General features: G+C 47.3%; 1 long non-coding RNA gene across 4 annotated transcripts in view; it reads left to right on the top strand.

Annotated features, from left to right (window-relative positions):
• LOC150039533 (uncharacterized) overlaps positions 1–11,979 on the top strand; it is a 29,259-nt gene extending 17,280 nt beyond the window's left edge. For 3 of the 4 annotated variants that reach the window (XR_016534336.1, XR_016534337.1, XR_016534338.1), the window contains 2 exons: positions 8,775–8,871; positions 11,916–11,979. This is a non-coding gene — a long non-coding RNA (uncharacterized LOC150039533). Of the gene's footprint in view, positions 1–6,981; positions 7,917–8,774; positions 8,872–11,915 lie in introns of those variants that run through there. The other variant, XR_016534339.1, reaches the window with a different exon arrangement.
• The last annotated feature ends 2,724 nt before the right edge of the window (positions 11,980–14,703 follow it).

Here is a 14,703-nt window from a genome sequence, read left to right as displayed (position 1 = left end):
TTCTCTGGTGGATGTGTACACAGTCTCATCCTTCAGCTGTATTCTCAGGGCCTCTCACAGAGAGATCAGTCTTTCCTCTGGTGGATGTGTGCACAGTCTCATCCTTCAGCTGTATTCTCAGGCAGGGCCTGTCACAGAGAGATCAGTCTCTTCTCTGGTGGATGTGTGCACAGTCTCATCCTTCAGCTGTATTCTCAGGGCCTCTCACAGAGAGATCAGTCTCTTCTCTAGTGGACGTGTGCACAGTCTCATCCTTCAGCTGTATTCTCAGGGCTTCTCACAGAGAGATCAGTCTCTTCTCTGGTGGATGAGTACACAGTCTCATCCTTCAGCTGTACTCTCAGGGCCTCTCACAGAGAGATCAGTTTCTTCTCTGGTGGATGTGTGCACAGTCTCATCCTTCAGCTGTATTCTCAGGGCTTCTCACAGAGAGATCAGTCTCTTCTCTGGTGGACGTGTGCACAGTCGCATCCTTCAGCTGTATTCTCAGGGCCTGTCACAGAGACATCAGTCTCTTCCCTGGTGGATGTGTGCACAGTCTCATCCTTCAGCTGTATTCTCAGGGCTTCTCACAGAGAGATCAGTCTCTTCTCTGGTGGACGTGTGCACAGTCGCATCCTTCAGCTGTATTCTCAGGGCCTCTCACAGAGAGATCAGTCTCTCCTCTGGTGGACGTGTACACAGTCTCATCCTTAAGCTGTATTCTCAGGGCCTCTCACAGAGAGATCAGTCTCTCCTCTGGTGGACGTGTACACAGTCTCATCCTTCAGCTGTATTTTCAAGGCCTCTCACAGAGAGATCAGTCTCTTCTCTGGTGGACGTGTACACAGTCTCATCCTTCAGCTGTATTCTCAGGGCCTGTCACAGAGAGATAGTTTCTTCTCTGGTGGACATGTACACAGTCTCATCCTTCAGCTGTATTCTCAGGGCCTCTCACAGAGAGATCAGTCTCTTCTCTGGTGGACGTGTGCACAGTCTCATCCTTCAGCTGTATTCTCAGGGCCTCTCACAGAGAGATCAATCTCTCCTCTGGTGGACGTGTACACAGTCTCATCCTTCAGCTGTATTCTCAGGGCTTCTCACAGAGAGATCAGTCTCTTCTCTGGTGGACGTGTACACAGTCGCATCCTTCAGCTGTATTCTCAGGGCCTGTCACAGAGAGATCAGTCTCTTCTCTGGTGGACGAGTGCACAGTCTCATCCTTCAGCCGTATTCTCAGGCAGGGCCTGTCACAGAGAGATCAGTCTCTTCTCTGGTGGATGTGTGCACAGTCTCATCCTTCAGCTGTATTCTCAGGGCCTCTCACAGAGAGATCAGTCTCTTCTCTGGTGGACGTGTGCACAGTCTCATCCTTCAGCTGTATTCTCAGGGCCTCTCACAGAGAGATCAGTCTCTTCTCTGGTGGACGTATACATAGTCTCATCCTTCAGTTGTATTCTCAGGGCTTCTCACAGAGAGATCAGTCTCTTCTCTGGTGGATGTGTGCACAGTCGCATCCTTCAGCTGTATTCTCAGGGCCTCTCACAGAGAGATCAGTCTCTGGTGGACGTGTGCACAGTCTCATCCTTCAGCTGTATTCTCAGGGCCTCTCACAGAGAGATCAGTCTCTTCTCTGGTGGACGTGTGCACAGTCTCATCCTTCAGCTGTATTCTCAGGGCCTCTCACAGAGAGATCAGTCTCTTCTCTGGTGGACATATACATAGTCTCATCCTTCAGTTGTATTCTCAAGGCCTCTCACAGAGAGATCAGTCTCTTCTCTGGTGGACGTGTACACAGTCTCATCCTTCAGCTGTATTCTCAGGGCTTCTCACAGAGAGATCAGTCTCTTCTCTGGTGGATGTGTGCACAGTCTCATCCTTCAGCTGTATTCTCAGGGCCTCTCACAGAGAGATCAGTTTCTTCTGTGGTGGATGTGTGCACAGTCTCATCCTTCAGCTGTATTCTCAGGGCCTCTCACAGAGAGATCAGTCTCTTCTCTGGTGGACGTGTGCACAGTCTCATCCTTCAGCTGTATTCTCAGGCAGGGCCTGTCAGAGAGAGATCAGTCTCTTCTCTGGTCGATGTGTACACAGTCTCATCCTTCAGCTGTATTCTCTGGGCCTCTCACAGAGAGATCAGTCTCTTCTCTGGTGGACGTGTACACAGTCTCATCCTTCAGCTGTATTCTCAGGGCCTCTCACAGAGAGATCAGTTTCTTCTGTGGTGGATGTGTGCACAGTCTCATCCTTCAGCTGTATTCTCAGGGCCTCTCACAGAGAGATCAGTCTCTTCTCTGGTGGACGTGTGCACAGTCTCATCCTTCAGCTGTATTCTCAGGCAGGGCCTGTCAGAGAGAGATCAGTCTCTTCTCTGGTGGATGTGTACACAGTCTCATCCTTCAGCTGTATTCTCTGGGCCTCTCACAGAGAGATCAGTCTCTTCTCTGGTGGACGTGTACACAGTCTCATCCTTCAGCTGTATTCTCAGGGCCTCTCACAGAGAGATCCGTCTCTCCTCTGGTGGACGTGTACACAGTCGCATCCTTCAGCTGTACTCTCTGGGCCTCTCACAGAGAGATCAGTCTCTTCTCTGGTGGATGTGTGCACAGTCTCATCCTTCAGCTGTACTCTGTGGGCCTCTCACAGAGAGATCAGTCTCTTCTCTGGTGGACGTGTGCACAGTCGCATCCTTCAGCTGTATTCTCAGGCAGGGCCTGTCACAGAGAGATCAGTCTCTTCTCCTGTGGACGTGTGCACAGTCTCATCCTTCAGCTGTATTCTCAGGGCCTCTCACAGAGAGATCAGTCTCTTCTCTGGTGGACGAGTACACAGTCTCATCCTTCAGCTGTATTCTCAGGCAGGGCCTGTCACAGAGAGATCAGTCTCTTCTCTGGTGGATGTATGCACAGTCTTATCCTTCAGCTGTATTCTCAGGGCTTCTCAAGAGAGATCAGTCTCCTCTCTGGTGGACGTGTGCACAGTCGCATCCTTCAGCTGTATTCTCAGGGCCTGTCACAGAGAGATCAGTCTCTTCTCTGGTGGATGAGTACACAGTCTCATCCTTCAGCTGTATTCTCAGGCAGGGCCTGTCACAGAGAGATCAGTCTCTTCTCTGGTGGATGTGTGCACAGTCTCATCCTTCAGCTGTATTCTCAGGGCCTCTCACAGAGAGATCAGTCTCTTCTCTGGTGGATGTGTGCACAGTCTTATCCTTCAGCTGTATTCTCAGGGCTTCTCAAGAGAGATCAGTCTCCTCTCTGGTGGATGTGTGCACAGTCTCTTCCTTCAGTTGTATTCTCAGGGCTTCTCACAGAGAGATCAGTCTCTTCTCTGGTGGATGTGTGCACAGTCGCATCCTTCAGCTGTATTCTCAGGGCCTCTCACAGAGAGATCAGTCTCTTCTCTGGTGGATGTGTGCACAGTCGCATCCTTCAGCTGTATTCTCAGGGCCTCTCACAGAGAGATCAGTCTCTTCTCTGGTGGACGTGTGCACAGTCTCATCCTTCAGCTGTATTCTCAGGGCCTGTCACAGAGAGATCAGTCTCTTCTCTGGTGGATGTGTGCACAGTCTCATCCTTCAGCTGTACTCTCAGGGCCTCTCACAGAGAGATCAGTTTCTTCTGTGGTGGATGTGTGTACAGTCTCATCCTTCAGCTCTATTCTCAGGCAGGGCCAGTCACAGAGAGATCAGTCTCTTCTCCGGTGGATGTGTGCACAGTCTCATCCTTCAGCTGTATTCTCAGGGCCTCTCACAGAGAGATCAGTCTCTTCTCTGGTGGATGAGTACACAGTCTCATCCTTCAGCTGTACTCTGTGGGACTCTCACAGAGAGATCAGTCTCTTCTCTGGTGGACGTGTGCACAGTCGCATCCTTCAGCTGTTCTCAGGCAGGGCCTGTCACAGAGAGATCAGTCTCTTCTCCTGTGGACGTGTGCACAGTCTCATCCTTCAGCTGTATTCTCAGGGCCTCTCACAGAGAGATCAGTCTCTTCTCTGGTGGACGAGTACACAGTCTCATCCTTCAGCTGTATTCTCAGGCAGGGCCTCTCACAGAGAGATCAGTCTCTTCTCTGGTGGATGTGTGCACAGTCTCATCCTTCAGCTGTATTCTCAGGGCCTGTCACAGAGAGATCAGTCTCTTCTCTGTTGGATGAGTACACAGTCTCATCCTTCAGCTGTATTCTCAGGGCCTCTCACAGAGAGATCAGTCTCTTCTCTGGTGGATGTGTGCACAGTCGCATCCTTCAGCTGTACTCTGTGGGCCTGTCACAGAGAGATCAGTCTCTTCTCTGGTGGACGTGTACACAGTCTCATCCTTCAGCTGTATTCTCAGGGCTTCTCACAGAGAGATCAGTCTCTTCTCTGGTGGATGTGTGCACAGTCGCATCCTTCAGCTGTATTCTCAGGGCCTCTCACAGAGAGATCAGTCTCTTCTCTGGTGGACGTGTGCACAGTCGCATCCTTCAGCTGTTCTCAGGCAGGGCCTGTCACAGAGAGATCAGTCTCTTGTCTGGTGGATGTGTGCACAGTCTCATCCTTCAGCTGTACTCTCAGGGCCTCTCACAGAGAGATCAGTCTCTTCTCTGGTGGATGTGTGCTCAGTCTCATCCTTCAGCTGTATTCTCAGGGCCTCTCACAGAGAGATCAGTCTCTTCTCTGGTGGATGAGTACACAGTCTCATCCTTCAGCTGTACTCTCAGGGCCTCTCACAGAGAGATCAGTCTCTTCTCCTGTGGACGTTTGCACAGTCTCATCCTTCAGCTGTATTCTCAGGGCCTGTCACAGAGAGATCAGTCTCTTCTCTGCTGGACAAGTACACAGTCTCCTCCTTCAGCTGTATTCTCAGGCAGGGCCTCTCACAGAGAGATCAGTCTCTCCTCTGGTGGATGTGTGCACAGTCTCATCCCTCAGCTGTATTCTCAGGGCCTCTCACAGAGAGATCAGTCTCTTCTCTGGTGGACGTGTGCACAGTCTCATCCTTCAGCTGTATTCTCAGGGCCTCTCACAGAGAGATCAGTCTCTTCTCAGGTGGACGTGTACACAGTCTCATCCTTCAGCTGTATTCTCAGGGCTTCTCACAGAGAGATCAGTCTCTTCTCTGGTGGACGTGTGCACAGTCTCATCCTTCAGCTGTATTCTCAGGCAGGGCCTGTCACAGAGAGATCAGTCTCTTCTCTGGTGGATGTGTGCACAGTCTCATCCTTCAGCTGTATTCTCAGGGCCTCTCATAGAGAGATCAGTCTCCTCTCTGGTGGATGTGTACACAGTCTCATCCTTCAGCTGTATTCTCAGGGCCTCTCACAGAGAGATCAGTCTCTTTTCTGGTGGATGTGTGCACTGTCTCATCCTTCAGCTGTATTCTCAGGCAGGGCCTGTCACAGAGAGATCAGTCTCTTCTCTGGTGGATGTGTACACAGTCTCATCCTTCAGCTGTATTCTCTGGGCCTGTCACAGAGATCTCAGTCTCTTCTTTGGTGGATGTGTGCACAGTCTCATCCTTCAGCTGTACTCTCTGGGCCGCTCTCCGAGAGATCAGTTTCACTTCCCTTCCTTTGATCTGTTGCCTTCCTCCAGGTCCTTTGCAGCCAGCCTGAACCTTTCTTTTGCCCCTCTGAGGTGCGGGCCATCCCATTTGAACACGTGGTGGTATTATCCTGCTTTCTGCTGATCAATGCTGCCTGCCAGGATTCTTTTTTTTTTTTGCCAGTCCTGGGCTTGAGCTCAGGGCCTGAGCACTGTCCTTGGACTTTCTCAAGGATAGAGCTCTACCACTTGAGCCTCCGCACCACTTCCAGCTTTTTTTTTCTATGTATGTGGTACCGAGGAATCGAACCCAGGTCTTCATGCATGCTAGGCAAGCACTTTAACCACTAGGCCTAACTCCCGGCCCGTGCCTGCCAGCATTCTTACATTAGCTAAAGTCCTGTAGTTTGAGCTTTGTAAGAGGAACAGTGGTTTACAACTACATTTAAAATACATATTGGACATTCTAATTTGCACATGAATTTATTTTAAGGAATCTAGTTTAATATTTCAATAATTTTGTACAGTGTGGGTGATCAGGTCAGGGTAACTGACATTTCTATCATCTCAAGTATTGTTCTTTTGCACTGGAAACATTAGCTGTTTTGAAATATGCCATAGAATGTTTTGAAATATGCTATAGAATGTTAGAAGTTATTGTACCTAGCAGTGCCTTTTCTTCACTAATAATCAATCACTCCTCACCCTCTAAGCTTTCCAGTGTCTGGTAACCTCTTTTCTGTCCTTCGGAGACATTAATTTTTTCTTTTTAGCTTTTACGTATAAATAATACTTTAACTTTTGTCTTTCTGTACCTGACTTATTTCACTTAATATTATGTCATCTAGAATTATCTACATTGACACAGATGACAGGAATTCATTATTGTGGTCACTTAATAGTTTATTTCATTGTATATCCTTACTACATTGTCTTTTTCTGTGTCTTTGCTGAGTAACAATGTCAAAGCCACATGTAGGGCTTTCATGTGTTAGTCCAAAGCCTTCATACCATGGGTTGCATGTATGTAGATGTTGTGTGACTTTCCATGTCTTCCAAAGGCAGGAACTGTATCGGGACTTGGTTGTCTGTAGGTGTATTCCAGGCAGCCCATGGTGTGGAGAGCAAGGAGTCTGCCAGCAGCAGTTGTCTGGTGTGATAGACAGCCCTTATGATTGGCAGGGTTTGAGTGTGAGGAACATGGATATAACTCTGGTCTGGACCCTATGGCTGATGTTGAAAGTGGAGATACAGGGGTGGGGGAGGTGGTTCAGTGTTAGGAAATGGCAGCTCATTCTGAGCAGGAACAAATGGAAATGTGAGGGTCCAAGGGCTGGTGTCCAGCATGATGGTATTTCCAGATTTAGAGTTTTGTGCTCCAGCTCCTCACAGGGGCCACCCTCACTGAGAACCATCTGTTTGGAATCAGAACTGAATGAAAGATGTTGTTCCTTGCCTCTCTGCTATATTTTTTCACAGACGTTCTTCTGTCCCTGGCTCACGGAAACCCTTGCTGGTGGTAAAATTGTGGCGTCTTGAGCACCATCCAGGCATCCTTGGCCTGGGGATTTTAGGGTGATTACTAATGGGCAAGGTGTTTGGGTTCCTGAGGAAGAATTGCCAGTCAATCCTGGCTGAGTCTCAGCATTGCCCAGGAGCACTTAACGAGACAGAAGACAACAGCATGGAGAGAAAGAAGAGAGTGCAGCTAAGAGAACATCTCAGTCCCTGGAACTACCCTCACGGCCAGGAGAGCCTCATTTCTCTCTTTCTCACTGTGCAGCAACATTTTTCTCACTGACAGTAGTCCGAAGCCTGAGAGCCTGTGATTAGTAGGTCCTTGTCTCCTGTACTTCAATTTCTACATCTGAAATGGAGCGAGCAGTTTCTAGCCTAGCAGGTTGGGAGGACTGGGTGAGGTAACCTGTGACATTGCTTTCAATGAATGTGTGGCAGATAGTAGCCATCCTGTAGAGTCTGTAGAGTCATAGTTTTTATGTCTATGTAGTTGTGTTTATATTTCCAATACCGTGTCCATAGCATTGGATATGCAAATATTGAGTCCTCGCTCTTGTACTGCTTGGATCTAATAGCCACATATTAAGCTTTTCACATTTTTATGTCTTCCTCTGATAGGCACCAAAGCCTTTTCCACAGGAATTTTGAGATCACCCGCATTCTCCCTTTTTTACTTTTCTTTTTTCTTTTCTTTCTTTTTTTTGCGTTCTTCCCCTTTTCAACGGCTCATCTTTGAGAGCAGCTGAGCTTATGGCTGGGAGATTGGTTGCTAGTGTGTCATGTTTGCTAATAGCCCCTAAAGTTGTTTTTGGTTTTTCATCACTTGACTAGAAATGTTGCAGGAGGTGAACCTTCCTCACTCAGAGCTGTCCTGTTTGTTTTTTCCTTCCTCTCCCTCCTTTCTTTCTTTTCTTTTCTTTTCTTTTTTTTTGTGGGATATGGGGCTTAAACACTGGGCGTGGGCGTTGTCCCTGAGCTCTTCAGCTCAAGGCTACCGCCCAACCCTTGAGCCACAGCCCCCTTCCTATTTTCTAGAGGTTAATTGGAGATAAGAGTCTCACTGTTTTTAGTGCCCAAGCTGGCTTTGAACCTTGATCCTCAGATCTCAGCCTCCTGAGTAGCGCGGATGCCTGGCGTTCTTCCTCCCCATCGCTGTGGTGGGGACTCTTCCACTGGAGTTAGACACAGACAGGCTGACATTTCTCCTGTCCCAGAGCCCCGAGGACCCACGAATCCCTCAGATAAGCATTCAGTAATTTTTTTTGCCAGTCCTGGGTCTTGAACTTGGGGCCTGGGCACTATCCTTGGGCTTCCTCAAGGCTAGAGCTCTACCACTTGAGCCACAGCACCACTTCCAATCTTTTCTGTATGTGTGGTACTGAGGAATTGAACCCAGGACTTCATGCATGCTAAGCAAGCACTCTACCACTAGGACAAACTCCTGGCCCCAGTATTTGCTTTTTGATTTTCTCTTTCTATAAATGTGTGTACTACTACTTCTTTTCAGTGAATAATACTCTTTTTGTGACATCTGTTTTTTTTCTAATAGGCTATTCAAACTTATTTCATCAGTTACCATTCCAAAGTTTCATTCTTGATATCTTCTCTCCTAATTATTTAAAAGTTCCCTAGTAAATTCTTTGTATCTCAGAGAGAATTTTACATTTCATGGCCTTAGTAGACTCTAGGAAAACATCTGATTTTTATTGAATGCTTTATCTTTCCTTTGGCATTATATTCTTGCTCCTTTACAGGCCCAGTTGGTTTACACAACATTGGAAATACTTGTTGTCTTAACGCCCTGATTCAGGTATTCAGTATGAACCTGGACTTCACAAAGATATTGAAGAGGTAAGACTTTTATTCATGGTCATAAAATTGTGGATTTATTTATTTTTTCATAGTGACCTGGACTTTTAGAGCTTTCTGTCATAAATTGCCAGAATAGGGAAATACTTCCCTGTGTATTCTGGGCTACAAATTAGAATCACTTAAGGGTGCATGCACGTGTGCGCGCGCGCGCGTGTGTGTGTGTGTGTGTGTGTGTGTGTGTGTGTGTGTATATCTGTTTCTGTCTCTGTCTATGCCTGCCTGCCTGCCTGCCTACCTACCTGCTTGTCTGTCTGTCTGTCTGTCTGTCTGTCTGTCTGTCTCTCTCTGTCTCTGTCTGTCTGTCTGTCTGTCTTGGGGCTTGAACTCAGAGCCTGGGTGCTTCCCTTGAGTGTTTTTCGTGCTCAAGGGTTCTGCTCTATCTAGCTTTCTTGATAGTTCATTGGTGCTAAGAATCTCTGACTTTCCTGCCTGGGATTGACTGTGAACCATGATTCTCAGGTCTCAGCCTCTCAAGAAGCTGGGATGACAGCTGTGAGCCCCTGGGACCTGGCAGGAGTGTTTAAGAAATGTACACATGCTTGGTGTCATCTTCAGTTATCTATGTTCAGGTGGCCTGGTTGGAGTCTGGACATTTGCTCCTTTCTTTTCTCTTCCCCTACCCCCTTTCCTCCTTTCCTACTGTTTCAGTCTGCCAAGGCAGACACACCTCCTATGCCTAGCCGCTGGTACTTTAGAAACACTTGGTTGGGGATTTTCTTTATTAAAGAATTTATTAACATTGATTTTTACATCATATTTCAAATGACATGTTTAACAAACGAGTATTCAAGGAGTGAATCTCTATAGACAATCACTGGCACTTAGGTTTTAGAACATAATCAAAATTAGGCTAATTTTAATTTATGAAATAAAACATTATGTCTATAGAGTCATAGGTTTTTATGTCTATGTAGTTGTGTTTATATTTCCAATACCATGTCCATAGCATTGGGTATGAACATATTGAGTCCTCGTTCTTGTACTGTTTGGATCTAATAGCCACATATTAAGGATACCATGCGCCTTTTTTCCCTTTGGTCTTGACTTGTCTCACTCAACATGATTTGCTCTAGATTCATCCACGTCCCTGCGAATGCCATTATTTTATCTTGTCTGTTGGCTATGTAGAAGTCCATTGTATATATATATGCCACATTTTCTGTATCCATTCATCTGCAGTAGGGCATCTGGATTGTTTCCATTGCCTGGCTATTGTGAATAGTGTAGAGATAAACATAGCTAAGCAGGTGTCCTTATCATATCTTGGCTTATGATGTTCAGGAGAAATGCCCAGAAGTAGTATGGTGGGATCGTAGGGAAGGTCAATTTTCAGTTATTTAAGAAACCTCTATGGGGCCGGGAGTTTGGCCTAGTGGTAGAGTGCTTGCCTAGCATGCACGAAGTCCCGAGTTCAATTCCTAGGTAACACATACATAGAAAAAAGCCAGAATTGGTGCTGAGGCTCAAGTGGTAGAGCTGAAGCCTTGAGAAAGTCCAAGGACAGTGCTCAAACCCTGAGCCCAAGCCCAGAACTGGCCCCCCCCCCAAAAAAGAAACCTCTACACTGCTTTCCAGAGTGGCTGAACTAGTTTATAATCCCACCAGCAATGTAGTAGGGTTCCTTTTTCTCCACAACCCCGCCAATTGGTTGGGATTTTAACCTACAGCTTTAATTTTCAGCGCTGGTTTGATAAAAAGGGACTTGGGACTAGAGCAGTACTGCAGAAAGTCATTGAGACCAGTGTGTGTATGCATAGACAAATTTCAGCAGTCTTTCTCTTTGGCCCTGACCTGTCGCCTTTTCTCCACTGAATAAAGAAGTGAGGGATGCCCATAAGTAAATGAACTACTGCCCAAATACATTGTTATCTTTTCTGTTGTCCTTTCTCTCCAGAACCTATCTTTGTCAGCCTGAGTGCTTCAGGCTGGACTTTTTGCTGCTTGCTGTACATGTAGGCCCAGAATGTTCTGAAAAAGATTCTTTTTCTGGGAATTTCTGAAAGGCCTTTAAAAGTTCAAGTCATGCTGGGCACATGGCCTAGTGATAGAGTGCTTGCCTAGCATGCATGAAGCCCTGGGTTCCATACGCACAAAAAGCTGGAAGTGGTACTGTGTCTCAAGTGGTAGAAAGTTAGTCTTTAGAAAACCCAAGGACAGTGCCCAGGGCCTGAGATCAAGATCCAGGACTGGAAAAAGAAAAAAAAACCTCCAAGACATTATAAAGAACTGGATATTCAAGACAAATATTAATAAATAATGAGTTATTTTCTTCTCATTTTAACCTCTTTTTTCCCCATCGGTCACAGGGCTTGACCTCGGCCTGGGTGTTATCTCAGAGCTCTTCAGCTCAAGGCTACCGCCCTCTTGAGTCTCAGGTCCTTTTGTGCTTGGGCTGGCTTTGAACCTTGATTCTCAGATCTCAGCCTCCTGAATAGCTAGTATTACAGGCATGAGCCACGTGCCCAGCCATTTCAACCTTTTTATTAGTGTATTTTCATTGTACAAAAAGGTGTCACTATGGCCTTACCATACTTAATATACTTTGGTCAGATTTACCTCTTTTATTCCCTTTCTTATGCCCCCCCCTTCATTTTAAACAATAGCAGCCTTCCTTACTCTCTTTTCATACATGCACAGGAACCAGTTTGCCTGGACTTGCCCTCCTTCACACTGTCCCTGCCCCCCTCTGCTTGTTCCCACTCTGCTGGTCCTGTTTTGCACTTGAGTGCACAGTTTATCCATCCCTCTGTTCTACCCTTGAGCATACATGTTACCTTTCACTGTAATGTGACTATGGAGCTGGGGGGGAGTGGGACTGATTCCCCCTCTCTAGAGGGTTCTCTGCACAACCCTCATGGGGCCCTTCTTGACCTTAGTTACCTAAGGTACCCCATCCTCTGTCAGATGTAATTCCCGGGAAGGGCATAGCCTGGAGATGGAAATTTCTCCAAGTGATGTAATGCTCACCTCACAAGGAGAATAGTGTGTGGGGGGGAAGGCTCCTGGTTGTTCTTACTTGACAGGATAGCGGTGCCAAAAGGAGCAGAATAGCAAGAAAGAAGCGTCCCCTTCCAGCTGCTTTTACTGCTAGAGAAGATGCCGGACAGCCAGCAGAAAGCAGTGCGACCCGTGAAGCTTGCATACTGTCTCCAGAAATACAGTGTGCCATGTAAGATCTCCTCTAAGCAGTGGCTCCTCTAAGCAGGGTGGAAGCCAGAGAGAAATTGTGGGAGGTAGAGGAAAGAGGGGAGAAGAAGAGAGTGAGGGAGAAGAGGGAGGAGGGGCAGCTGAGGGGAGGGGAGATGGAGGAGGAGAGAAGGTTCAGATGGGCAGTATTCTCTGATGCCATTGAGAATGATCAATTCTCATTGCTCATTCTATCACCACTTCAGCTCAGTGATTCGGTCCTCCTCTAGTTCACTGTGATTCTGATCCTTTGTGTGTGACTGTTGACTTTTTTGAGGTGTCATGTCTTTTCATACCTACTGTGTTCCTATGTTAAGATTTGCTCAGCTGTGTGCCTGTGGCTCACGCCTGCAATCTTACCTACTCAGGAGGCTGAGATCTGAGGATCACGGATCAAAGCCAGCCAGGCAGAGAAGTCCAGTGAGACACTTATCTCCAATAAACTACTCAGAAGAAGCTCTAAGGGTGCTGTGGCTCCAGTGTAGAGGGCTAGCCTTGGAACAAAGGCTCAAAGACAGTGAATGTCCAGGCCCTGTGTTAAAGGAAAAAAAACAATTTACTCATTTAAACTCAATGGTTGTTTGAAAAATTTCCATTGAAAATTTGTATTCTGACAGAAATGGGTATTATCTGGGTTGATAATCCATTTTTTTTGCCAGTCCTGGGCTTGAGCTCAGGGCCTGAACACTGTCCTTGGACTTTTCTCAAGGCTAGAGCTCTACCACTTGAGCCTCAGCACCACTCCAGCGTTTTCTATGTATGTGGTACCAAGGAATCAAACCTGGGTCTTCGTGCATGCTAGGCAAGCACTCTACCACTAAGCCAAACAGTCAGCCCTGATAATCCATTTTTTACTCTGGCTTAGGGATATAACTTAGTACTAACAATCTCATTGATTCAATAACTGACCAAATATTTACAGTAAGTAAAGTTCAGTGGTATGTGAGAACTGTTCTTATATATACAGCAGGAGACTGGAAGAATAAAAGATGACTGGGTGCCAGTGGCTCATGCCTGTAATTCTAGGTACTCAGGAGGCTGAGATCTGAGGATCACTACTCAAAGCCAGTCCAGGCATGAAAGTCCATGGAACTCTTACTTCCAATTAACCACCAGAAAACTGGAAGTCGGGGCAGTGGCTCAAGTGGTAGAGCACTAACTTTGAGCTGAAGAGCTCAGGGACAGTGCCCAGGCCCAGAGTTCAAGTCCCATGCCTCTCACACACACATACACATACCCAAAATAAGTAAAGAATTGCTAGGGCAAGGAAAGCTAGGGATAAAGTAAGAAGGAAAAAAGACGGTAGAATAAATGTATAGTAGAATGCTTTGTAAGTGTAAGACAGGTAAAGTGAAAAGAAAAACTACAGAGAATGACAATTCGCAAAAGGGATAAAGGGTAAAACATTAAAAAGAAAGTCAGGCACCTGTGGCTCACGCCTGTAATCCTAGCTACTTGTGAGGTGGAGATATTAGGATCACCGTTTGAAATCATCCAGGTAAGAGAGTCCACGAGATTCCTAGCTCCAATTAACTACCAAAAAGAAATGGGGCTCTAGCTGTAGTTGTAGACTATTAGCCTTGAGCCAAAATCTCAGGGCCAGTGCCCAGGCCCTGAGCTCAGCCTGCAGAACCAGTATTAAAAAAGAAAAAGGTTTTTTCTTGTGTTTTGTCTTTCTGAGGATGAATGCGTGTTGGCTCTATCAGCAAGATTTTAGCTGCAGTGTTGTCGTCTCTGGGTCCATTTGGAGTTCTGGCGTGACTGGGCGTGCTCCGGGTGCAGTGTCCTGTGGTCAGGGAGCGAGGGCAGCTGCTGGGGTGAGGTGTGGCTGGCCCCATGCAGTGGACATCCCCGGAGGTGGTCTGTCCTCCTGGAACCCAGTGTGTCCACCCTGGCCCTGCCGGGCAGCTGCTGTTTCTGCTGCTGGTGTCGGAGAGCACAGCCGGCGTGTCAGAACGCGCTCTGCCTCTCCTGGATCCCGCAGTTGACCCAGTTCCTGCTCTGGCTATTCTGTGGCAGGGTTTTCCCTTTCCATCTAGGCTTCCAGTTTAGCAGATCCTTCAGAGCATGTAGAGCGGATGGGTTGCAGACTTTGAGCCCTGTTCCATTCTGGTGTCATAAGTTTAAGAGGAACTGTCCAATTCAGGACCAAGAATACTTTTGTGTCCTGAGTGGCTCATAGTAGTACATACTGACCTTTGGGGAAAGAGTAAAAGTCAAGTGGTGAGTGTTGGTGCAGCCAGGGCGTCTGGTCCTGGGACGTCTCCAGCGCCCTCACTACTGTGCTGTTACTTCTTTCTAACCAGTGTTTGCCCAGCATGATGCCGCTCAGCTTTACCTCACGTTCTGGAACCTAATTAAGGATCAAATACCTGATGTGGACTTGGTAAGCTCCTGAAGCTAGAAGAGTCAGAGGACCCGTAGAAGTCTCTCACCATTGTTTATGCCACGTGCAGAGAGGGTTCCCAGAAACCCGGTGTTCTTCCCCCACCCACTGCACCCTTGTGTGCAGGGCAACCAGCGTGAGGGGCTAGGCAGTCTAACAGGTCCAGCTCTGGACACCAGCCTAACCTGTCCTTGGCTCCTTCTTCCAGGTGGAGAAGCTGCAGGCCCTGTACACAATGC

The sequence above is a fragment of the Megascapheus bottae genome, unplaced genomic scaffold (genome assembly GCF_031878675.1).
Source record: "Megascapheus bottae isolate mThoBot1 unplaced genomic scaffold, mThoBot2.hap1 HAP1_SCAFFOLD_220, whole genome shotgun sequence".
In the NCBI taxonomy this organism is placed as follows: Eukaryota; Metazoa; Chordata; class Mammalia; order Rodentia; family Geomyidae; genus Megascapheus; species Megascapheus bottae.
Note: the sequence above shows the minus strand (reverse complement) of the source record. Positions and strands in the feature narration are given on the sequence as shown.